Source organism: Chinchilla lanigera, unplaced genomic scaffold (genome assembly GCF_000276665.1).
Source record: "Chinchilla lanigera isolate Chin_1 unplaced genomic scaffold, ChiLan1.0 scaffold00009, whole genome shotgun sequence".
NCBI lineage: Eukaryota > Metazoa > Chordata > Mammalia > Rodentia > Chinchillidae > Chinchilla > Chinchilla lanigera.
The window spans coordinates 15,986,788-16,012,931 of record NW_004955410.1 but is presented as its reverse complement, the minus strand read 5'-3'; the positions used below and the strand labels follow the sequence as shown (position 1 = coordinate 16,012,931).

Genomic DNA, 26,144 nt, shown 5'->3' with positions numbered 1-26,144 from the left:
AAGAGGACAACATGACATCCTGAGTAACTGTACTCAGACCTGGCTTATGAATATTAACATGGTTTTATTTCTAAAACTATCACATTTGCTTTGTTTATTTATTTATTTATTTACTTATTTATTTATTTTTTGTCTTTTTGAGGCAGGGTCTCGCCATGCAGTTCAGGCTGGCCTTGAGCTCACTTTGTAGCTCAGGCTGGTCTCAAACTCACGACGATCCTCCTGCCTCAGCCTCCCAAATGCTGGGATTACAGGCGTGCGCCACCAAGCCTGGCTCACATTTGGTTTTTACCTTTCATCCACTGCTTAAGAAAAACGCTCTAACAACAAGTTATATACCAAGCTATCTTGTAAGTGTAGAGAAAAGATAAAGTAGAAGTTGAATCCTTCAGTTTTTCCTAAATACTTGCCACTGTAGCCCTGCTGTGTGTTGTATACAGTGTCTGATAAGAGAACTTAGGTTCTGGGACTCAGAAAAAAATTTCATTGAAGTTCACTTTACTGCTGAGCTCTTAAATAAAAGAGGATAACACAGGACACACCTGTAACTTCATAACTTGAAGAACTGGAGCAACATAGGGTCTTTGTCAAGCCCAATTTTGAATCTACCAAATTTAATGCATTTAAAAAATAAAACCTTTCAAACTTGTTTTTAGTAAGTTCCTAGAGTTAAAACACATTAGGGAAATGTTTGAGAAAGATGTGATTTCTAAAACTGATAAAGATGTGATTAGCTTCAGGAATTCTTAGGTTTCCCAAATCCCACTGAGATAGGAGATTAGGGTGTGGCAGAAGTGGCTGGAGAAGTAGGCATGACTTGTTAAGATCCCAGAACCCATGTGCAGAACAGTTCCCTTAACATTGCATGTGTACTTCTAGTGAGAACTCCAGCAGGTTTCCAATAGGATGGCCTAGACGCGATGTTAGCCTGTGGAGAGGAACCCTGTACTGTCCCTCAGGACCCATTCGTAGTTCTCACAGGTTTCCTTGAGATTTGGACAGCATAAAAGAACACAGTTGCCAGGAATAGGTGGCTTTTCTCAGGATAGTGCCCCTGTGTTCTACAGCGTGTAATTTCATCTTGCTTTTTCCTCTTTTACTTGGCCCAAGTCACTCTGTGGAACCAATTTCTCTCACTCCTTATTTTTACTTTTTGAAATTAATTTTGTTACTGTTTTTTGTTTATTTAATCTAATTCTTTGTTTGAAATGAGAAGATCCTGGAAACCAACTCAGGGAGGAGACATGAGTACCACAAAACCTGGTAATGTTTTTATAGCAAGCTAATTTCTATATGGAGCTACCCAGTTAACACTACCATACCACTTAACGCTGATTACTGATCACATACGATAACCACTAGATAAAATATGAAAATGTGAAATTATTTGGTAAAGGATCAATAATTCTAATGAACATATTCAAAATAAGGATTAAGAGGTTGTAGTACTGGTAAAAGAATCAGAACAAAAAGGTGCTTTGCCCTGAACCTCACTGTCAGCTGTCATTTCTGCTATGTTCTAAACCATAACTAGAGAGAGGATATTGTTATGACTTGGGTGCCCCTCCCCAAGCCACTAGGAGACGGATAAAAAGAATGAAAAACACTCAAAAAAGGATGAAAAGCAGGAAGTTTATGAGCATCAACAAGACAGTTCCTACATTTATTAGAAGATGTGTGTGTGTGCATTCAGAGATTATTTAGAAGCTTCAAGAATAATTTCTTTAGAATTTAACATCTGTGTGACAATAACTCACTAAGAGAAAACCTAGGGCTATAAATAGCCAAGAGATATTTTGAAAATGAGAAAAGCATTGATAGCTTTTGGGGCAGCAACTGTTCTAAGAGTATAATACAACTTTAGAGCTTTCAACAGTGCCATGCTCTATACAGCTAAACTTTCAGATCTAGTTTCAAGAATCAGTTTGTCATTATGATATATACTGGTGAAATCTTAGCATATCAGATTTTTCAGTAGCTGTTGCTTTCTTACACCATTGTCAAAAATGTTTTCCAGTTTTGGGCTTGTGATTTTATATCTTGTGATAACCCAGGCCAATGTTAATGACCTACACACAATCTGAAGAATTAAAAAGTGAACATATAACTAGGCGTCATGGTAGATACCTATAAGTCTGGCTACTCCAGAGGCTGAGGCAGGAAAATCACAAGGCCACCTCGGCAACTTAGGAAGACCCTCCTTTGAAATAGAAGGGGCTGGGGAGATAGCTCAATGGGAGAGTGCTTGCCTAGCATGTGCCAGGGCCTGGGTTCAATCCTGGGTTCCAATCAGGGTTCAATCCCCAGTACGAAGATTAAAATAAAAAGAGGTAAACATACAAATCATAGGCAGCAAAGCTGCGTCTCTGCAGTAAAAGAAGAAGAACACTCACAGCTTCTGTTTGTTTTTACCACTGAAGGTTAACCAAGTAGAGGCAGCAAAATAGCCACTTCCATCCAGTAGCTTCTTTCTGTCCTCTCCCCTGTGTGTGTCAGAGAAAAAGTGGTTTGTTCTGCTCTCTACTGTCACAGCACAACACACGGACTCTGGGTACCAGCAAGTAAGCCCTCAGTTCTGCAGGGCACACCTGCTGGGCACACTCTAATCCAATTCAGGTGTGACACTAGGGAGACATGGTCAGATCCCATACGCTGAGAACTCAGTCTTCAAGACAGCCCCTCCTCCCCACTTCAGATGTTACCTCTACACCCCAGGTTGTTTTACTCGCATTTTGGCTATAAATCATGATGCCTGCAACCCTCTCCTCTATTAATTTGGTTGGGCAGTTTACAGAATGCAGGGAAACACAGTTACCAGTTTATTACAAAGTGCGTTACAAAGGAGAGTGGAAAGAGGTGTGGAGTATCTACACTCTCACAGGGCATGCCAGTGTTCCGCTCTCCAGAAGCTCCCTGAACCCTGACCTTTTGGGTTTTTATGAAGATTTCACTGCATCGGCAATACTGAAGCATGGACAACCATCTGAAAGGTGACTGGACTAACAGGGTATGACCTAACAGTAACAGGCCATGTGGGGAAACCCAGCAATGCTTGCACTGTTCTTGGCTTCTCTATGGAGCATTCTTCCCTCCAGGGTATGGGTCAGGACTTCTCTGGACTGAGGGTTTTATGACCTGCTACAGACAAAGGTAGGTCAAAGAATTTTTTTATGGCCGGCACCAAGACAATAAAAGTGGGGGAGGTTAGAATTTCTATGATATGCTTTGGGAAGAGAAATTCTACTTTTTATGGACTGCCTTAGACAGGGAGTTGAGAGCCAAGAATATATGAGCTTGAAAACCGAAATAAATACTCTCCAAAAGAGAGTATTATTTATTTGTTTATTTTTAACCAAGAGGCATCCAGTACAGTACTGTTCTGGGACTTTTGCCTTCTGCTTATTCAAAATAAAAGGAAGAGCTCTCAATAGCCTTCTATACTTTCTGGTGATCAAATATTCTGATTAAAACTAAACTATTCTGATGAAGCCTTTTAGCTTTTTAAAATAAAATTTTCTAAATATTAAAAATGAGTACACAGATCATTATAGAACTTTATTCAAGGAAAACAAAGGGAGAAAACTACCCATAGTTCCACCATTCAGAAATAACCACTATTAATATTATTTTTCTTCATATGTATCTCAACACATATTTTTAAGTTAAAGGTCCCCTCCAGATACATTCTTGTTGTATTTTTCCCTCTACTTAACATACCACAAGTAACTTTCCACACCATCATATATCTTTCTATGAACCACTTACACTAATTACTGTATACTAACACTGGAACATAATACAATTTAACCAATTCTCCATGTTACTTAGATCGCATGTATCTGTTGTTACTATAAACAAAGTTACAGTGAAAACTGTAGCTAAATCTGTCTTTTATAAAGGATTTTTTCTTGGGATTAATTATTAGAAGGTCAGAAGGTACAAATATTTAAGGTGGATATCTTTTATCTTCAGTTATGGGGCTGGCAAAAGAGTCTGGGCATTAGCGATTAGGAGATGCGGCTCCATGAAGGATGCCCAGATGTCATAATGGTTCATTCTGACTATGAACATGTTTCTTTCATTCCAACATGAAGAAGGTCGGTAATCTACCCAGCCTTAGGAACTTCTATTTCTTTTCAGGAGGAAGGGCCTGAGTAGGGCCCTACCACAAGTGAAACCTATTTCTGGTAGGAAAGCAGCCTCTTCTCCAAAGTTCTTTTAGGGAGACGCAGGCTAAAGCTGGTGAAACAATCTGTTATTTCAGTAAGGAAATCTGGGTTTAAAAACTTCCTTGAATAATTTGCTTAACGCTTTCTTTTGGTCTTTGCCTATTCTTTCAAGGTAAAGACATTTTCGCAATACCTCCATATATTACTCGACACGTATCAAGAGCAATTCTTCCTTTCAGTTGACCTAGAGTAATTATAAATAACTAACACAGGTTAAATTACTCAGTTGACCAGCTGGCACAAACGAACAGTTGAGTGGTTATCATTGATAAGTGGGCCTATAAGGACAACAATATCATTTCCAACAGTAGCTCTCAAAGTGTGGCCCCAAGACCAGTCACATCAGCACCACTGGGCAACACTTAAGAATTGCAAATTATGTGGTCCTCCCTCTCAAGACTACTGCGTCAGAAACTGAGGGTAAATAAGAAATCTGCATTTTATTTTTAAGACAGGGTCTTGCTTGGTTGCTCAGGCTGGCCTTGAACTCATGGCAATCCTGCTTCAGCCTCTTGAGTGCTGGGATTACAGGTGTGAGTTTGTAGCCCCAGGTATGATACACGTGTGAGTCTGACATAGTGTAAGAACCGCAGGCCTATAGACCACACACAAGAAGATCATGCTGACACTGTATAGCTGTGTATTAAGTACATCCACAAGTACAAATGACAGCATGTACTATGTTAACACTGGGGAGCAAGATAAATTTGGGAGGTAGCACTTCCCAGTGTGATGTTGTAGTGCTGTAAATGGTGGGGCTTTCACAGCGACTGGACTCTAATCAAGGACAGAATAATGAAGAGGATGTCTTATTCCTGTCAGGCATTATACTAGAAAGTTCACAGATACTCTCTGACTTAGTCATCAGGAATGCCCTACAAAGAAGGCAGTTTGGTTACTGCTAAGGTGTCAAAACCATAGTTTTAAACTTATCCCAATGGGTTAGTGACCACTCAATTCCATTACTACATTTCTGAATGTCAGTTAGTTTGCAATGGTCTCAGTAACTACTTAAAAGTCCATCAATCCCGATACACTCCTGCTTCTGAGAATCTGTCAGTCTCTGACCTCTACAGTTCCCAAAACTGTAAATAAAATCAACAATCCACTGTATTCAAAAAGGATGTAACTTACAAATTGGTCTCCACTGTCCACCAACAATAAATTCAACTGTCTCTTTCAGACATTAAGTACTGGCCTTTTCTTTGACAATGAGGTCACATATCCAATAAGGAGTCTAGAAGATTGGAGTGCACGAAGTCTGACTTCAGCACCCAGGTCATTTCATTCCCCCTGAGCAAACAACTGAGTCTTGGGATTATGATTACGATGGAGATGGTTTCCCCTTCCCTTCCTTGGAAGTAGGAATGTTGTTTAAATACAATATACAACACTTTTATTACTGCTCCGTTCTACTTTTATTTTTTATGGATATTATGAATGGTTAAGTCTCTGAAATTAGGCAGTATGATTCATCAACTTTTACAAATTTTTAATTGAAACAAACTTACAACACAACTTCTTAAATGCTAACCACTGAAGAGTTTCTAAACATAAGTAATAGTATATTTCTGTATTACTGAGACAAAGTATTTTTGTTAAAAATATACTGTTCACAGAACACTATGAGAGGTAATCCTATGGAACACATTTTTTTGTCATTAAGTCACCTTTATTGATACAGTGAACTTACTAGCCTTTGAATATACCAATATAGAAAATAAATCATGCATAGTATTGTCAAAAGTAAAAGAAAATAAGGCAAACAGACAAATAATCTCTCCCCAAACTGAAACAAAAATAGTATTTTCCTGGGAGTTTAAAGTCTGAAGTTCTTTTTATAAGGACAATATTCCCTATAATGCTCTTTCTGGCTTTCATTCTGATTTTTATTTATTATTTATTTCTTTTAGTATTTAATATAAAACTGGAACTTTCTGGGTAGTAGCTTGACCATTTTGAACTCCACAAACCCGGGCAAGCAGTCCTGTGTACATGGCTCAACAGTTTTTCAAAACTGCATTTAAAAATGTCTTAGTAATTTGGAAGACAATATGAAAAGAGATGGAATCTACTGATGTTGCAAAACTAGAAGGCAGGATTGTAGGAAGGCAGAGACTAAAAGCAGTGGAAAGAACTCATTGTAGAGAAATGTAATGAGTTCAGGAATTTCAAAAGAAAATGAGTACACCCTTGGTATTCATATGCTACAAGACACCAAACAGAACATATGTTTAGCAAAAAATAATCCTCTAAACCTTTAGCACAGTGCTCTAAAAACTAAACAGAATTCTAAGATATTTATTGCTTTCATGTAAGTGAAAAAAATATTCCTGAGAAATCAAATGTGTGGCTTGATTTGGAACGAACGGTAGTTTCAAGTCATCTTGTTTTCTATTACAGAATATCCAAGTGAAAGCATGCAAGAATATAAGAGCTTTGACTAGAGGCTTTCATATTCAACAGGATTAAACAAATAAGCACTGGTGTCATTTTAACAGAAAATTATGAATAAACCCATAAAAACAGATAATTCTAAAGGGACCTGAAAGTTAAAGAATTTAAGGATTTGGAGTAAAATGTTATATGTGGTGATATTTTGGTAAGATGCATGAAAATAAGTTAGGAGAAAGGTTAACACTAGAAGATGAGCCACTCCCCCATCATCAATCGGAGAATTACAAGAAAAAGCAAGAAATGGTTATCAATAAGGACCTAAATGAAGTAATCATTTTAATTTAATACAAACACTAACAAAAAGGCAGATACAGCTGGACACATGAAATGCCGCTCTTTAGCTCTTTATGGAATATATCAAGTTTATATTGCACCTTTCCATTTTTTATACATAGGTAATCAAAACTGCTAGGTAAAAGAGATTATAAACTGTGAAACGAGGCATAGTGAAAGTACCTTATTACTAGTTTTGAAAGAAAACATCAAAGCTGAAACTTCATTCCCTCACCCAAGCACCTGGTGGAAGCTGATGGACTACAGTACAAAGGAAGCCACTTAGGAAACGCAGACTCTAGAGGATTTACCACTTATGAAGTTACCAGCGAGTGAAGTTTTATTGTGCTGAGATCGTCCTACAGTCCATGAGCAAATCCATAAAAAGGAGAAACACTGAGGCAACAGTTACTAGAAACTAATTAGAGGATTTCTGTCGATTATTACAAGTTCCAACCTCTTTCACATACATCTCGGTGTGGCTCTGCATGATAATATGAACTCAACCCAATACTGAAAGAACTGTTAAGACTAAAAGGAAAATATTTCAAATTTGTAAGAAGTGAACCTCAGAAGAAAAATGCAATCACTTTATGATGTAACTATTTATTTCAAAAGTCAGAAAACATGGAATAGATGCTAGAGTAAGTACCACTCTCTCCATATCATGCTCACTGCCTAGCCTCCCTCCTCTCCTGATCATTTTTCTTTCTTGTCACACTTTGAGGAAACTGATAAATTCCTTACACCCTGAAATGTAGTTTGAAAATAAAAGTTTAATAGGTAAATAAGGTCAAACTTTTCCTAAACAAAAACGCTCCCATAAAAGCACGACTGAGGGGTTTATTCAAAAATATTCACTGGAATTAATAAAAATCACCAAATAAAATGATCTAAGAACAATAAAAAAGGATTAAATGAATTATAGAAATTATGTAAGTCGGGAATACTGTTAAATGTAAAAAATATATACAAGCATATTTACAGCAGGATCTCATTTTAAAAAAGATACATATATATCTGTATCTATATATCCAAACAAGGAAAACAAAAGAAGGTCAGCCAAAGCGATTAAGGAATTACTTTTGTCTTCTTCCTTTTTGTCTTTTTTGGAGGTCTAGAAAGACAAAGCTTTAGCTTTTGTCTTTTTCATGCTCATATCTCAGGAAGCTTGCTTAATAGATCAACTTAGGCATTCATAAATTTTTTGAAGATAGTTTTTTTATCTCAATGTGTTTTTATTTCAGAGACTGCTTAATTCACATTACCCATTCATTAATTTGGTATCTTGGGTATCTGGGTTTCTGCATAAAATTCTTTTTTTCCATTTCTAGAAAGCACACACGAGGGGCTGAAAGTCCACACTGAAGACAGCTCAGCTGTATGAGTTGTTACTTTTGTGCACCCGTTTCCATATTTCTAACTTTCCATAAAGCCTTGAACATTAGAGGTCGCTTCCAAAACCTTGTCCCCTCCTCAACAAAAGTCCCTTTGTATACTGTAAACAAAACCACAAGGAATAAACAGTTAAAAAAAACAGAAGACACTAGGTTGTACCTCTAAGTTAACAGTTCTTGTTTGGATAGTGTGTCCTCAGTATCAAAGTACTGAAAAGAAAATCTATCGTGTGCACTAGTGGGTTGGCTTTCCTGGTAGATCTGAGGACGTGCCACTTTTGCCCCTGGGACATTTTTTCCTAGACTTTATTTTTATGCCATTTACAGTCAGAAAAGGAAAGTGGTTTTCCTTCTAATATTGAAATATATTTTAAAAATTATCAATTAGCCTTTCATAATATATGACAGTGAAAAATCTTGACTTAGCTTTACTTATGCAAAAATGTAAAAATGCATTTTATTATTATCTGGGGATAATGAAACAAACTCAGAGCATGTGCTGGCATGTTAACTGTTCCCCTCCCCCCCCCCCGTACCGGGAATCGAACTCACGACCTTGCACTTGCCAGGCAGGCGCTGTGCCGCTGAGCTAAACCCCCAGCCCCTATGTTAACTGTCTTAAAACCAACACTTAAATGAATCAATTCACTAGCAACAACCCAGTCTACTACCTCATCAATACAGATTGCTAGCATCAGCAGGGAAGAGTAAGAGAACCTCAGAAAGCACAATTCCAAAGCAACACAAGCATCAGGGTGAACAGTATTTAAAAATACTTAGAACTTAGTTTCCCAAAGAGTAAAACCAAACTCAACTTGCTAACATAGAAGAAGGACATTTATAAAGATATATTTTTAAAAGGTAAATTGGTACAGTGGGAATAAATATATAGATAAATGTTTATTTGAGCCATGGACAATATTTTTGTGCGAAAATCATAAAATGTAAAAACATTTCAGAAGTTTATACACAAAGACGAAATAAGGTTTCCCCATAGATATCGAGGTATTTTAACTTTGTACTGGAAGATCTGTCCAGTTTGGCATATAGCAATCACTCAATAAAAAACTAAATTAATTGTTTAAAATTAATTATTAATGAGAAAAATGATTAAATATTTTATTTGTGCATAGCCACTTATATGAAACTTTCAAAATAATTGCATAGTGCTGGGAATAGGGTTGCCAGATAAAACATAGTATTCCTAATTAAATCTGAATTACAAAAACAATCCTTTTAAAAGCGTAAGTATGCCTCAAATAGTGTATGGTAGTACACAGTACAAATATAGCCTGTGTAGTATTTGAGACATATTAAAACAAACAAAACTACTGTTTATCTGAAATTCAAACAAAACTGGGCTTCATCTTTTTATTTTCATTTGCTGAAATACTAAAACGGAAACACGCCACTCCGTACTCCAGCTTTAAACTTCACTAACAGACTCCCTTGGCGCAAGTCTTGCGTATTCAAACTAGATGAAAGCACACGCGCACTTGGTTCATAGCGGGCTCAGACTCTCAGGGCCACACACTGGTAATCCTCATGCCAAACCTACCTTGCTTATTATATATTTTATTTTCTTTGAACATTATTTTATTTTCAATTAGCTATCAGTATTGAAATGGAAAGAACAGATATTAAAAACATAATTCCAGATTTTGGCTTTAAAAAAATTATTCGTGATTCTGATTACACTGGGAACACACTGCTACCTATTAACAATAGGATCTGGATGGTTGTTTCCTTAGACAGGGTAGGTATGTTCCTGTTTACTATAATCCTTATAATCCTGCTATTCAAACTCAAGACAGCAGTCATGTAAAGTGACTACAGTATTACTAAATGAAGTGTAAAAACCGTTATCATTAGACTTCATCTAAACTCATTTTGTATCTACTCACCTCATTCTTTTACCTGGCAAGTACCCCATAGGCTCTGAGTTCATGCCTTGGGATCTGTTATATACATTCTTTTTTATATGTATTGTTTCTCTCCACTCAAATTAGTATATGGAGAGGAGCACACACGCTCCCACAGTCTATTTTTCCTATCAGTTTTTAAGTTTAATGTAGGCAGGGAGTTTGTCCATTTTGTTTATTCCCCTGTTCCTAGCACTTTGCACAGTGCCTCACGCACAGGAGATCCTAGTTAAATACTGGCTTGATTAATGAAGGGTCGCCAGAGAAGGAGAAGCAAGAATAATTGTGAAGACAAAAAAAAAAAAAAAAAAAAAAGAATTTAGGAATATTTGGTATGAAGTCAGAAAGGCAAAGTGTTGAGTATGTTGACAGTCATCAGAACATGTTTTCGTCAGTGAAGGATGTAGTCTTTGAAAAGTAACTACTCAACATAATAATCTTCAAAATCTGGTAAGCCCCTTATACAAAACATGGTGTTATTTTCTGATATGTTGCCAGACACATTAAAGGTCATTACGATCCATTACCCCATGGAACAATTAAAATGTTTTGTATTTCCCAATTCTAACCCAATTTCCTCAGTAGCTGTGAGTTTTGGAGGGATATGGAAATATGAAATAAAAGCACAGATTTCCTGTATGAACAATTTGGTCCCAAAATCATGGAATTAAATCTTTCAAATCAGCACAGAAACACTCTGATTCCATCCTTAGCTTTAAACTTCACAACAAACTTCCTTGGAGATTTTCTTTCTTAAGTGTAGAGATACAGTCATCTTCTTTACAGGTCTCTGACAGAAAGGACTTTGGTTATTTCTGTGTATGAGACTTTTAGGAGATAAATTTCGGGAAGAGTGATAATTGAATTTAAAAGTGGCTGATAACTGTGAGAAAAGGGCAACATATTCCAAACCAGAATTACTTCAGAAAATCCATGATGTTTGCGAGGCCAATTACACATAAAAATCTCTTATCCATTCACTCAAAATACTGTATATTCACTAAAAACCTATGCTGTTAGGTGCCAAGCTAGGGGCAAGGACTACAGAAATGAGGAAATGGATCCTGATCTCAGAACATAGGCAGATACTAGCAATTGTAGTATACAGTATTTCTTATGAATGAAGGTATGTGCAGGGTCTATGGAAAATTTAGAATTGGAAGAGCATCTGAGTCTGCCCATCAAAGTGTAAGAAGTGACCTTCAGGGCAAACACAAGTAGTGAATGGAAAGAGCAGACCTAGATGGGGAGAACAAAGCAGTGATGGGCACCATAAGAGGCATCATGGCAGGAAGGTACAAGGCAGCATGCAGGGGACTATGAATAGTATTAGCACTCAGGGATCTGACCCCCACAAGGAAGCAATTACAGAAGGCTAGGTGACATGTACTGAAGATCTGAACTGAAGCAGTGAAGACCGTGAGAAAGGAACACATGCCAGGTGCTTATTGTATCTGGCTTAAGAGGGCGATCAGTCTTACTCTATTGCTACTGCTTCCCTGGACTAACTGACCTCTGGATTCCTGACCAGATGAACCAGAGCTTGTCTTGATTTCTGAACCCTGTTTAGCTCTGCTACAATGCTGTCAGCCTGGCCTTTGGGTCCAGGCAGAACACCAACAACACAAATTCCTTAGACAGTTTCAACTTTTTGGAATAAAGATGATTCAGTTTTGGGAATGAAATACTTTAGAGACTGTCTCTTTCCAGCTCAAATTTCTGCCTGGATCTCCAAGTTCTGAGGTCTAGCTGCCTCTTAAAACTTTACATGACATAGGTTAACGTGTCCTTTTGCAATTCTCTATTGTATCTGTTTCCAAGTTTTGCTCTGTAAGTCATGGTCTCCAAAAGAACCTTATTTTTACCACATGCTTATGATGTATTTGAGGATAAAAAGGATAAATTACTAACCACAGCAAAAAAAGCACTAATTAAAAGACTTCTTTCACAAAGGTGGATGCTTAACATATACAAATAAAAATATATTAGCTTTCCACCTAAGAAATGAGGAAAAAAAAAACCTCAACAAGTCTTTATAGTCTGACTAATTACCTAATACTACAGACTTAATGGCAATAATTTGACTTTTTCTTATGATTTTTAATAAAAGATAAGTAAGACTAGGACATTTGTTTTCAGTAGCTGAAATCATTCACACTCCAATGCCAAATTTTATCTTAATGCAAATTGATATTCATAATATATTTCACAGTACAAGTAAGCTTAAGAAAGACCAAAAACACTAAAGTGATTTCTAATCATGTTAGCACAACCCAAGGACACACAAAAACTGTATGTGACGTCACCCAGTATATCAGTTTACCTTATGCAACAATGGTTTTCCAACTTTAGTGCATCTCAATTACCTGGAGGACTTGCGTTGCTGATGCGGTTTGTTTGGGGTACCACGTGAATAAGGATTTCTAACAACTTCCCAGGTGCTGCTGCTGGGAAACCATATTTTCAGAACCACAGCTGTACACCAACCTGGTGCGTGAATGGGGGAGAGGAAATGATACGCCAATTGTGGTTTACTGCCATCTAAAAAGCTTCTCTAAATTAGATATTCCAATTCTAGTCAGACAGTTTAGGAAGTTAAGACTTGATCATGGGAAAGAATCCAAATACCAGTCTCTTTCAAGGAGAGAAAATAAGAAATGCAACTGTGTTTCATGGCTATTTTCACAGAGATGCTCTGTGGGAGAGCTTAAGATGTTGCAGTTTCATTAGCATTATCCAGTGTTGCTATGGGGACCAACTGGAAAGGCATCATCAGTACACAAGTGAATGAAAGAGGAGAATTGATGAATAATAATAACAAAAGAACTTCAACATTTCTGAGAAAATACAGCAAAGTCATACCGAACATTTTCTGGTATTCATATAAAGGTTAAAATAATCCTTTAATGATGAGATACAGCCACACATAGAGCTCTCCATCTTTAGATGATGTTTAATTTCTTTGAACATCATGGAGGAGATCAAAATCAAAATCCTTTTATAAGAATGAGAAGGAAGAGCGGCAGAAATCACATGGTGAGATTTTTATTAATTACAGTCAAGCATGCTGGCCCCAGCTGGGGGCTACACAAAAAGACCACCTTATTTGCTCACCTGGTTTCAGTTTTGCGTAGTATCTAGGGAAAAGGGTTCAAGGAGCTACAAAACCCAGCTCTGGGGAGTAAGGAAAGGAGATGTATAGGTGTCTGGCTTGCTCCCAGTTTCTCAAATAATGAAATTAGGAAGAGCCAGGGAGTAAGAAATAACTATAGAAGTAGACTTAAAAGAGTTGGGGGAGCAAGAATTATTAGAAATTGCTCTCAGTGGCATATGACTGTATCATAGTTTGCTTAAGGTTTGGAAGGTTTTAAAATTCTAATATAAGCCAATTTTAGGAAAGATGACAGTCTCCATGGAAGTTTCTCCACATTTTTCATTTCAAATTTCAGGTATATGACTTTAGCAAGAAATCTAATAGCAAAATTCTTAAATTAATACATTTATATAACAACAAACCAAAATTTATCATAACTGAAATTCCTTGCTGAATTCCTAGCAATATAGCCTTCAAAATGATCCCTTTTTGAAACCTTCTTTATTACAGCCTCTTCTGTGAAGACTTTAAAATCATAACCTTTCTATTCACAAGACACCATTTACTAAACAATACTGTGATTTTCTATTTATAGGCCTGCTTCTCCTCTGTGATTTCCTCAAGGACAAAATCATGTTTGCTTCATTGTTCTACCCGGATCAGCCAGGCTGGTCCCTGAGACACACTTGTCAGGTGTGAGGGAGTACTCTGGGGCACTTGTTTCTTTGTTTGCTCCACTCACGGCATTTATACAGTCTGAGTTGGTGATCTCTTTGGTTATCTTTTACTGGATCTCATGGTGAGGTCTAAAGCCATATTATGTCCCTCAACTTCAATACATAGGCCTCATCAAGGAGTTCACTTCATAATTACTACACCTCAGATAAGGAAACAGAAGCAGGGAGCTATTAGATATTTTGCTTCAGGTCCAAGGATACTGCTAAAGAACACTGCAGGTTTCCAACTTCTAAGTTTCTTGGTTCTACCCTGCCAGATTTCACAAACTGGACAAAGCTGTTTTTCTCCTAAGGACACTGTGGGCATATACGTATAATGTGCCTTTTCACCAGAGAAGAACTTTTATAAGTTTTTCTTCTTCCTTTTTCAGTTACTCATAAAGAACCTCAGCTCTACCCTTATATAGAACACAGGAACAATATTATTATGCTATCTTGCTCTGTTCATTCAGTCTTTTAAGGAAATGCTTAAAGAACAGCAGGGCTCTATGGTGACAAAGGCACTTTATTCTCAGTTCACTATTCCAGTCATTGGCCTTGTCTTTCTACTTTTTAAATGCAATAAGCTAAACTCTTGCTTCTCTAATGCAGTTGTAATCCAATGACAACAATATATCAACGAGTCTCTCATTAGCTAGCTATATCTTAGATAACAAAGTAACTGAAACATAAATAATGCATTTTTCCTATGTATGCAGCTCAAAAAAAGATATCAGTTCATATATTTATGCTTCACTGTACAAAAAGTTATATAAGCCCAAATGGAGTGACTAGGGCTGAGAAGTTAACTGTATGTCCCAAACCTGGATCAATGTCACAAATTTAAATGGCTTGATTTTAAGGGCACTGGAAAGGTCTGCATTCCTCAAAAACCTACGCTGCTTGCTGTTGACACATAAAATCCTATCCTCATAAGTGTATGCTTTGTGTTGTGCACTGTCTTCTGTTATGACTTCTCTTTAAAAATGAGAGATATTATCAATAGAGGCACTACACTGTGTCACTTAAAACCTCAGTATGACTTTTACCACATCTTCTGTAAAATGAATGAGAAAAATAAAGCAATGAATAGAACACACTCCTTTTGCTCAGCACCGAGCTGGGCACAATGGGGAAAGAAAGATAAATTATTTTCAAGACACTTGCAAGTACATTTTATGAGACAAAACATATACACATAAAACAGAAGTGCAGAACACTCTCTCATTGACACCATTTGGGATATTGCTAAGAGAGTTTTTTCTGTGAAAAAACTATAAGGGTTTCTATTGTTCAAAGTTTTTTCTTTAAGCAATGGAACTCTTTTCCAAATTACCTCACACAAAATTCTAACATATACATCCTATGAAAACAGACACTCTTCAGGTGAAGATGGAGGGGGAGGCTAAGGAAGCAATCTGTTCTGACTGTCCTTCATTGCCAGTGGGCCTCCTTGGGATACGAGGCTTTTGAAATTGCAGATTAAAAAACATCATTGAATTTAGCTATAAAGATGGGGTAAGTTAAAAGAAGGAAAAATCCACGGTGGGTCTTATACACAGAGAAACTCCAAGGAGAGCTTCTTCTCCTGATTGGGTTTTGAAGTCTGGCAGGACTTACATGGATGGAAGAGAAGCATACACAAAAAGTACAAAGAAAAAGTTCATTGGCAATCTGAGGGAAAGTGAGAAATAACAGTGGGCAGAAGTGTAAGCTACCTCAAAACTTGAGATACACTGAAAATAGGGAAGCATGAGGATTTTAATTTTTGGAACTGATGTGATGACAGCAGAGCTGAAGAAGGGAGGCTGAGGCATGAAGATGCCATGAGGAACAAGACAGATAAGTCACTGTGTCCCATGAACCCACTCTGCCTGGTGTCTTCACTGCCTCCAGCTTCCACACAAACTACCGCCCCATGCAGACGCCACCCTCTGCGTCCCCATGCAGCTCCTCTCATCTGTATGTCTTCTCTTCCTATGTGCCATCCAGTCTTAACTATAGTGCAAAATTTTGTAGAAAATCAGCAGGCAAAGTTTTGAAAGATATTAAGTAGTTTAAAATACTAATCAGGTGATTCTAAAAGAAGTTTGTGTTCAAAGAAGTGAAAATTTTCTACATAAATGAAACAGAAAGCAAGAGAGTAGTTAGTATTATAAAAAAGATGGAGTCTGATAAACAGTAAGACCTTACAGCCCTAGAATATTTTTAAGTCTCTATCAGAATATAATAATTATGTAGTCAATTTCCAAACCCAAACCAAACTGTACAACTATTTTAAGTGCCTCTGCTTTGAATCAACACTGCCAACACTGCTGGTAACAGTGGATTTGAGGAGTTGTACAATGATAACACTAAGAGTAAATAGATCTAGGGGTTTCACAGACAGTGCTACTGCTAAAAATTAGTTGTGCGCTATGCTTTCTGCTTCTTAATTTGCTCATCTCCTAAAGGTTGGTGAGGTGATACAATGAGATTAGGCATGGAACAGTGCTCCAGAAAATGAGTTGCTAATGATGTGGAGAGGACTCTGGACAGAAACACACACTGGATGAGCTCTGCGAGAACAGTACCCTCCGGTGCCCGAGAGGAAGATCGGAAGAGGGTGCCTTTGCCTCAGCAGTGGACATATAGCAGATAGATGTCTAATCCCACTCAAGTGGTAGTCATCAAGAGTAACAATGTCATTATTTACTGGGCATCCAAACATAAAATATAAGAGCGAAGTGTATTACAGTCACAGTCCCAATATGGGAACTGAAGTCAGAAACTGACAGTGGAAATAAAGCATTAAGAGCAGAAAACAAACTGGACACTTTGGCACAAGCCTGCAATCCTAGCGACTCCAGAGGGTGAGGCAGGAGGATCACAAATTCATGGCCAGCCTAGGTAGTTTAGCAAGAGGTATCTGGCTGTACCCCAGGGACCCACTGGCTTGGGTGGTTCCATGACAGGATGTCACTAAGGAGCTAAAGAAAGTATGATGGAGTTTCTAAGGAGCAGAAGAGATGTGGTGGTGATGCTGGCGACGGCAGTGATGGTGATCATTACCCGAGTGTGCACAGGCACAGAGGGGGTGGTATGGGTGGGGCAGAAGGCAGACAGAGACAGCCAACCAGCCAGGGGGGACAGCTGGGAAAGAGGGAGGCAGACACAATGGAGGAAGAGCTGGGGAGAAAGAGATGGGTAGGGGCAAATATACAGAAACAGCTAGGGGAGACATGGAGACGTGGGGGCAGAAATAGAGATGGGGAGAGACAGGGATCAGGAGAAAGAATGGGGAGAGACAGGGAGAGAGAAAAAGGGAGAAAGGCAAGGCAGAGACAGAACTAGGAAGGAGATGGGCATGGGTAAGAAGAGATATAGTGATGAGGAGAAACAAATACCATGACGATGGAGAACACAGGGACAGAGCTGGGGACACAGCAGAAGCAGAGACACAGAGAGACGGAGTGACAGAGTGACAGAGACTGCGGAAGATTCGTGGGCTAATGGTGGGATGGATGAATAAAGAAATGAAGGCTCCTGAGCACCCCTGCAAAGACCACAATCGAAACCAAATGGGGCCCTGAAACCATTCCTGGCAGCAGCTCCCACCCAGCACATGTCAGACGATCCGACTCAAAGCTCCTCCACCTTCTCACTGGCCCAGTCCCTGCGGCACTGACTAAGTTCTCAGAGCCTCAGTTTCTTCAACCATGAAATGGAGACGCAGTGCTCTCCACGACAGCTGATCTACGTAATGCACACAAGAAGCGCTGAATACCCAGGAAAAAAGCGCACAGTCATGGCAATTATTTTTATTATCACTGACAACTCACCAATCTAGAAAATGTTCATAACTTGAAGGGACCCGAGAGATGATGAAGGGGGCAAACTTTTTCTCTGGAAGGCCAGACAATAAATGTTTTTGGTTTTGTGGCTTGCAACTGTAACCACCTGCTCACCTCAGGAAACCACAGATAGTATCAAACCCTGTTCATGCCACGTTTTTCTATACCCATATACTTGTGATATATGCCAATTTATAAATTAGCCCCAGCTAAAGATTAACAACAACATAATAAAACAGAACAATCATAACAAAAAAAAAATTAGCAAGGGCACTTGCTGGCAAAGGGGCTCAAAGGCAGAGGGTTTGCCTAGGCTCAATTCCCAGTTCTGTAAAGATAAAACAAAAGATACAGCAAGGAAAAGCTTGCTAAGGAGATGGCTACTTTTTAGGTAGAGGCAAGAAGTCAGCAAGAACGTTTCACAGAAAAGGTGAAAGTAATAAGTAAACTAAGTTTTTTTTTTTAAAGGCAGGTTTTTGCTATGTAGTCCAGGCTGATCTCAAACTAGCCATCTTTCTGCCTGAACCTTCAAGTGCTAGGATTACAGGCTCCTGTGCCCCACTAACTCAATCTTGAGTGAGCAGAAGTCTGTGGGGTAGACAGGCAAAGAAAAGATATTCCAGGAAGAAAGAAAATATGAAATTGTATTAAACTAGTTAAAAGTTGATATAATTTTTTCAAAATACGGAGATACTGGGAGTGGGTCATTTGGGTACCAGCTTTTGGAATCTTCCTCTCATACTCTAAGGAGTCCAAGATGCTCTGCTCGCCAGACAAAACTGCAGGGCAGGAAGGCTGACAGGGTAAGAACAGCATCACTAAATCTTGACTCAGACAATGTTTTTTTTTTGGGTGTTTGTTTTTCTCCAGTACTGGGAATCGAACTCATGACATTGCACTTGCCAGGCAGGCGCTATGCCGCTGAGCTAAATCCCCAGCAACTCAGACAATGTAACATTTGATATGCAACCACTTTAACATGAATCTGCTATGAAGTTGCTACCCAGATGCTCAAGGGCCCTGGGGGTAAGAATATTCCAGAGAACAGCCAGTTTCGACCCTTGCTCTTCTCTTAATGCCTACGTCATCATCAACTGCTGATGTATGTTGTGGTTTGTGTACAAACATGTGCACTTATGTCACCTGAGGGAAGTGCCTTGATTCTTACTACTCATTTGTAATATAGATTTCAAATTAATTCAAAGTGGGCAAATCAAATCAGATTAGGTTACTGAAGAGGAGCACTTAAAAGTTCAGAGCATTACCTTACATGAACATGTTGATGTTCAAATTACTGCAGACAGATTTCTTTGTTGCAATGTTCCAAAAATACGTATTATTTCTTTCATAAGTTTTCCCCTATTGTCTAATTGATACCTTGTTCCTTTTCTTGAAATCTACTTTCTGTTTTGCCTTCCCCTGAAATTTTAATCCCAATTACACTGATGTCCACTTCCTATAGTAATTCTAAAGATCTCATTATTCACCTCTAAAATCATCTGTCCAGTCTTTAAAACATCCCACTCATAGGACATAGGTTTTCAAATCACTTTCAGTTTTTTGTTTTTTTTTCTTTGTGGCAGTCCCTGGTGGCTGCTGTTTCTACAAAGGGAGATAGGTGGAAAAAGCAGTATACTTTAAATTGATACTAATTTTCTTTCCTAATGAAGTAGAAACTACTATTTTTGCCTACTTTTTGAAATAATAGACTAGACTTTTTTTCCTCTCATTATGAACTCTCTGAAGTAAATATACTTGCTAGTAGGAAAGAATACCTAAATTATACACTGATCAATTGAAAAACTGTTTGAATTAGAAGTCCTACAGTTGTCTTGATACCACTACTCAATTTAAAATAGCACCATGATGGTATTTTTCCTCCCTTTCAGAAATGAAAGGAGACATCATTTCTGATAGGCATACTTACAGAACAGATGAAGAACATTCACAGATTAATAAAGTAATCTACTGTAATATATTACTAGGATGGGGAAGGAAGTGAGAGGAGCCAAAAAAAAAAAATCTGAAAAATCACAATCTAACTGTAGGGCCAGATGGCATTCATCAGTTAATTGAGCTCCACACAAAGCATGTTTTTTTTTTTTTAATCATTAAAACACATTATAGTTTAAGATCAAATACTTCTGATATTTGCGTAAGGGTGACCTTCGGCTTATCAATGATGCTAAAACCCAAATAGAAGATCCTCAGTCTCTGTGTGTATAAATTTTCAATAACAGAAAATTCTAGTGACAATCACTTATCTTTTCTAGATTATCACAGTAAATTTCACTTGACCACACACACCAACCTTTTCAAAATTTTTAAAATTTTATACATACATATACACATACACACACATTTTCAAATCACACAATCATTTCCCTACCCCAAATCCCAAAGACATGAGGTCTTGCTTGAAAATTCTTATATTTGAGCAAAATCTGTAAAAAATTATTATGGATCAAAACAAAAGTATAGAATTGCATGGCCATTTTAATCATGGAAGAGGTATCAGCTGTGAAATTCGTTACTGTAAAAAAAGCATAACCTTAAAATTTTTTTACTTAATAAAATGAAAGGAATTTAAAAATACAGATTTCCACATAACAAAGTCAAATGTACACTCAATGAACAGGCTTAACTCTGATCTATGCCTCTTAGATTAATCTTCTAATGTGGGACTCACACCTGAGGAGTTCTACATAGGGTAGAAAAAGAAAAGCCTCAGCTCTCTTTGTGGTTGAGAAGCAGCAGGAGCTTAAATTAGTGGGGCCAATTCAGGGGTTCCTGGATGAGACATGCTTTCATTTTGCACATTTTCTTACAGCACAGAAATCATTACTGGCTTTTGAGCAGGAAGGTCAGATGATGCTTTACGTATTTTAGAAAGACTTATTTGGCTTGCTATCCAGTTTGAACTGAGTAAGAAACATGTTCTGTTAAGAGCCTCCTAGTGACCCACCCTGCCCCCTATTTCCATTTCCATATCACTAAGGACAAAGGCCACTTCTGTCCAGCAAATCTGATTCATATTACCCACCTACAACACTCCAGCGGGCAGGGAAAATCAGGTTCTTTTGCACGCCCCACAAAGTCCTTTTAAAGTAGTCCTTATCCCTCTCCCTCGCCTTGTCTCCTATGCCACTGGATTCTTAAGGCTTTGTAAAATTCATCCCCAAGCTGTTTTTCACATAGCTTCCACTACCTGCCCTTAGCCACCTGGCAGACTTTTGCCCAGATACCACCTCTTCAAAAAGGCTATCCTAACCTCCAAACAGCTTAGTAACATGGAAGACTGAGATATGTTGTTGCTTCAGTGTGACATTTTTTATTTTGGTGGTGCTGCAGACGGAAGCCAGAGCGTTGCGCATGCTAGGAAAGCACTCTACCACTGAGTTACACCCCCAGCCCAATGTGACTCTTATTACACTTCTACAGTATTTTTCTGTACCGGAAAAGTGGCTCCTTCAAGACGGGAATTTTGTCTTCTTGGTACCTCCAGGGTCTCACACATAATTAGTGCTTAGTAAATGTTTGCTGAAATGCAAACCCCAGATGATTAAAGGATGTATTTTTCCCCCTAGGGAGAATTATCTGTGTGCATCATGACACTTTTAACAAGAAGATTCTAATAAGTGTTTTGAAAACCACTTGGTCTGAAGGAATACAGACCTAAATCCGAAATACCCACAACTACATAAAGGTTTAGACATCAGACAGTTCATGTAAGTTGGTTACTAGATACAGTCTTCTATTTTATCTCCCACCACTTCTCTCTAGAGCCTGCAGCTTTATGTCTTGTCCATTAAAGACATTTCCCAAAGTGACTTCTTTCCATGTCACTAATAAGACAAACACTATAACTATTTATATTATATAATAAGTGACAGTTTAGAAGGAGAAGCTAGTCAAACCACATGGGGTTGAGACAAAAAACTGCTAATCAGTAAACACAAAAATAGTCCTTTCATGCAGACATTGATACAATACTAAAAGCTCACTTATATAAACCTTCACATTTTAAAAATCATCTCCTAAAAACTTCACCAGCACAGCACAATACTGGGGTAAAATTATTATTTTTTGTTTTAGCTCTGAGAAATAAATTCAGGTAATATGATTTATTTAAAGTCCCACAAGTAGTAGTAAGTGCACTTGAAATTCTTTTGTTAACAATTCATTGTTCTTTGAACCACACTATGCTTTCAATCTCAGGATGGCACCAAATTCCAGGGCTGCATGCACAAAGGACAAATTTACAATTGGTGTGGGTAATCAGAGTACCTAAGACCATAAAAGATAAACATGGTAAAAAATAAAGGTGATGAAAAAGCCACACCATAAAAAAACTATACACATGTAATAAACCCTATTCAAATCCTCAGGGGTGACTTCCCCAAGAGTTTAGTAAGGTCAACACTTAATTCCCAAAACCCATAAAGTCAAGCTGTAGACACCACCATCTGCTACAGAGAGCAAAAGGCAGAAAGAAAAAAAAGCTACCACCTCCCAAGCACAGATATGCATGATAACATGCACGCACCTGGATATACCCCTTGGCCACATCAAAAGATGACTACAGTATCAGAAAGATGATATACCCCTTGGCCACATCAAAAGATGACTACAGTATCAGAAATCAGGGCAATATATTCAATAGGTGTAGTTGGCTGAATGGTGACATACAAAGGATATATCACTTACAGCCTCAAAATGGGATATTCCTTGGACATAGGGTTCTACAGATATAATTAAGGATCTTGAGTTGAGATCACTGTAGATTATGATGAACCCTGAATCTACTGACAAATGTTTTAAAGAGACAAGTAAGGAGACGGAAAGATACACAAGAGAGGATATCAAGTGAAGATGTAGGTAGGAGTCTAGAGTTACACTGTCACTAGCCAAGAACACTTGGTACCATGAAACGCTGGAAGAGGTAAGGACAGATTCTCCTTCAGAGCCTTCGGAGAGAGTGTGGCCCTATTGGCATGCTGATTTTGGACTTCTGGCTTTCAGAAGTAGGAGAAAATAAATTTTTTTGTTGTTTTTTTAACACACAAGGTTTTGTGGTGTTTTGTTAGGCAACCCCAGAAATAAATACAATATGTAACAAGCTGAACTGCTAAAATTCAACTGTAAAAGTCAAATTCAAATGTATCTTGTATCTCTCTACAAGAAGATTAATGGGATTTTTCTAGGTTACTATGCAGTACATGATTAATTTTACAAAAAAGTGTACAGCCACTTCAACCTAGGCTTCTGGAATGGTTTCACATAAAATAGGACATTTATGTTAAGATCTGAAGTACACTATGAATGACTTTACTAGAAAGGGAAAGAGCTAAGGTATATATTTACAATAAGGGTTACGATAGTTCTAAAGTACAACTTATGAAGGATAGGCTTTAAAGGAACCATGTGTAGCCCATAAACATACAAATATGTGTTTGAATTTTCACAAGTATGAGAGAGTTTTATTTAGGATCCAAGGATCAGCTAAAAATGCTAAAAAATAATTCTTTTTGATAAATAAGATATATTTAGAATGCAATTCATTAATGAATTACCACAAATTGTATATAAAATGTAATTTTAGGAAAACATACAACAAAAGAAAGCAATCCAGTTGTCTCATTTATAATCCTTATTCTAAAGCAGTCTACTATGAGACCACATTTCAAGTAAGAAAGAATCCTGAAGAACTGGAGATTTGCCAGTTGGCTCAGAACACGGCAATAGAAATGAATAACAATGGGGCCCATGAATCATGTTGAAGCTGTTTTTAAACAACCTTTCACACACACACACAAAATTCCTCTGCATCATACTAGCTGTGGATTTTATATCAAAGAGATGCTTGGATCTGTCATTTAATTAATAAACAGTAATAAAGAAACTGACATTTCTGACACTGATGCCACACAGAGACAATTCAAAAAAATTGTAACTAACCTACATTCCTGAAGTCAATGAAAGCTGAGAGAGGAATGTGAATTAAAAATTTATAATCTTAAATAATATATTAAATAGCTATGGTTACCTGACTTAATCAGAAGCACAGGCTTAAATATTCTGGAACAGTAGGTCAGAAACTGGTTACTTAAAAAACTTTCCTTTTTTATCATTCAGTATTTAAATCTTAATTCCAATGTGTTAAGGCAGTGACATTAAAATAAACAGGGCTGAGAGTGCAGCTCAACGATAGAGTATATGCTTAGGAAGACCAACAGCCTGGGTTCAATCCATACTACTAAAAATAAAGAGAAAGAAAAAGCCAGAGGGAAGGAGGGAGGGGGAGAGACAGAGAGACAGAAGACAATGACTTGAGCAAATATTCTCATATGTAGCAGGTTTTATTTATATCGGTAATCTGATAATACCTTGGATAAGTAAGAAAAATCTTTGGCTTTCTGGATATAAAGGGGAAAATACTCTTCAAAGGATGCCACATCTCAGGGTGGCAAAGAAAAAGTACTTAATGTTTCTCGGGCTGATCTTGTCCTTAGCATCCTGCACTTCTTTTCCTCCCAGGGAACGTAAAATAAGAAAGCTAAAAAGGTGAATAACAATAGCTATTAGTATAGGCAGGTGAATGAGCTCCCGTTGGAGATATTTACAGATGGAACTGTTTGGGATGCCTACACTTATTCCCCACCCCCCCGGTACTGGGGATTGAATCCAAGGCCTCTGCACTCTGCACTAAGGTATATCCCCGTCCTTTTTAAAAAATTTGAGACAGGTCCTTGCTAACTCATTATGCTGCCCAAGATGTGCTCGAATTTGACATCCTCTGGTCTCAGGCTCCCAGAGTGCTGGGATTATAGGTGTGTACAACTACACTCAGTTTGGGATGCCTACATTCTTAACAAATAAGGGGGGGATGCCCCAAATTAAACTCCATGGAACACTATTGTTCCATAAAATGTTAACAGCTGTTATTTGAGACACAGGTCTTATAATCAAATATTTGGAAAGCTGTATATAACATTTCTGTATTAGTTACAAAAACTAGAATTCCTGAACTAAGAAAGTTATATAACCTTCTACCTTAGTATTTGCAAATTGCTTCATCATGAAATTCTCTTCATGTATAAATGCATAGTACTTTTTTTCTTGCCTAGTAATTGCAGAGTCCTGGGATATTGTCCCTAAAAACAGAAATGACATACTAAATTTATGTTGGTCCTGCCTACTTTAATCATATATTTAACAAACAAAATGTATATTTCTATGAAAACATTTAAAAAACATAATAACAAAGAAATGAATTTCCTTTCAGTCCATTACCTAAGGGCTTCAGTTCATGGCTGGATAAACTCTGGGTTTAATGTGCAAAAAGGAAAATAAGACCGTATTCTATTTATACAAAAAACTACTCCATACCCTAAAACTATCCTATGAACAGGGGGAAATTATTAAAATTTAATCTGTTCAGTCAATAAAATCTAAGACATTTCACAAGGGAAAAAAAATCAAGAACAAGAATCTTTCTCTGCAGCATCAAATTCCTTGTACTTTAAGAGTCATGAGAAAGAAAGGGTGCTATCATCTTACACTTGAGAATCATATTACAACTGCCTGATTATTCAGAATTAATGAGCTCAGGGTTAGGAGCTCAACGGCCATATGGGCAACTGTAATGAGCTGCAAGCTGAACGCCCTGGCCAGTACCACTGATCAGAGCAGGAAAGGGCCCTAAAGCCCAGCACTGGTTGGCTCTACCAGCAGGGTGCACCTTAAGGTGGTATCTGCATCAACTCAATCTTTGTGGTCCCTTCTTCATCTGGGTCTGAGATGCTAGAGCTAAACAAGCGACCAATTTCTTGATAGAAAACCTTAATGTGTGTTCCTTTCCTAGCAACTGAATTCTCAATCTGTTGATCTGATTCTACAAAGTGGTTCACTTGATACTTTACCCAGAACCCATGTTCCTATAAATTTGCTTCTCCATGGCTTTTTTATGACCTGAGTCCCGTCACTAAAGCCTAGAATACTCCTTATTATGTCCTTCACTGACAACTCTTTCCTTGAGTAAATTTTAATATCCTCTTGAGCTCTTTTCCCTCACAGATGTGCATATCTCAGTTTTAGCAGGAATCCCATTAAGTGAGGTCAGAAAGAATCCAGCCTTGGTATCTTATCACCCTTAAAATTTGATGAAATCCTTCATTCCTCACCATCCCCCATGTGATATCTAATTACCGTGGATGCCTTCAG

The 26,144-nt window shown here is 37.8% G+C and overlaps 1 protein-coding gene across 5 annotated transcripts in view; it reads right to left on the bottom strand.

The window, feature by feature from the left end:
• The window catches only part of Znf277 (zinc finger protein 277), a 111,959-nt gene that overhangs the window by 70,551 nt on the left and 15,264 nt on the right, over positions 1-26,144 (bottom strand). The window lies entirely within an intron of this gene.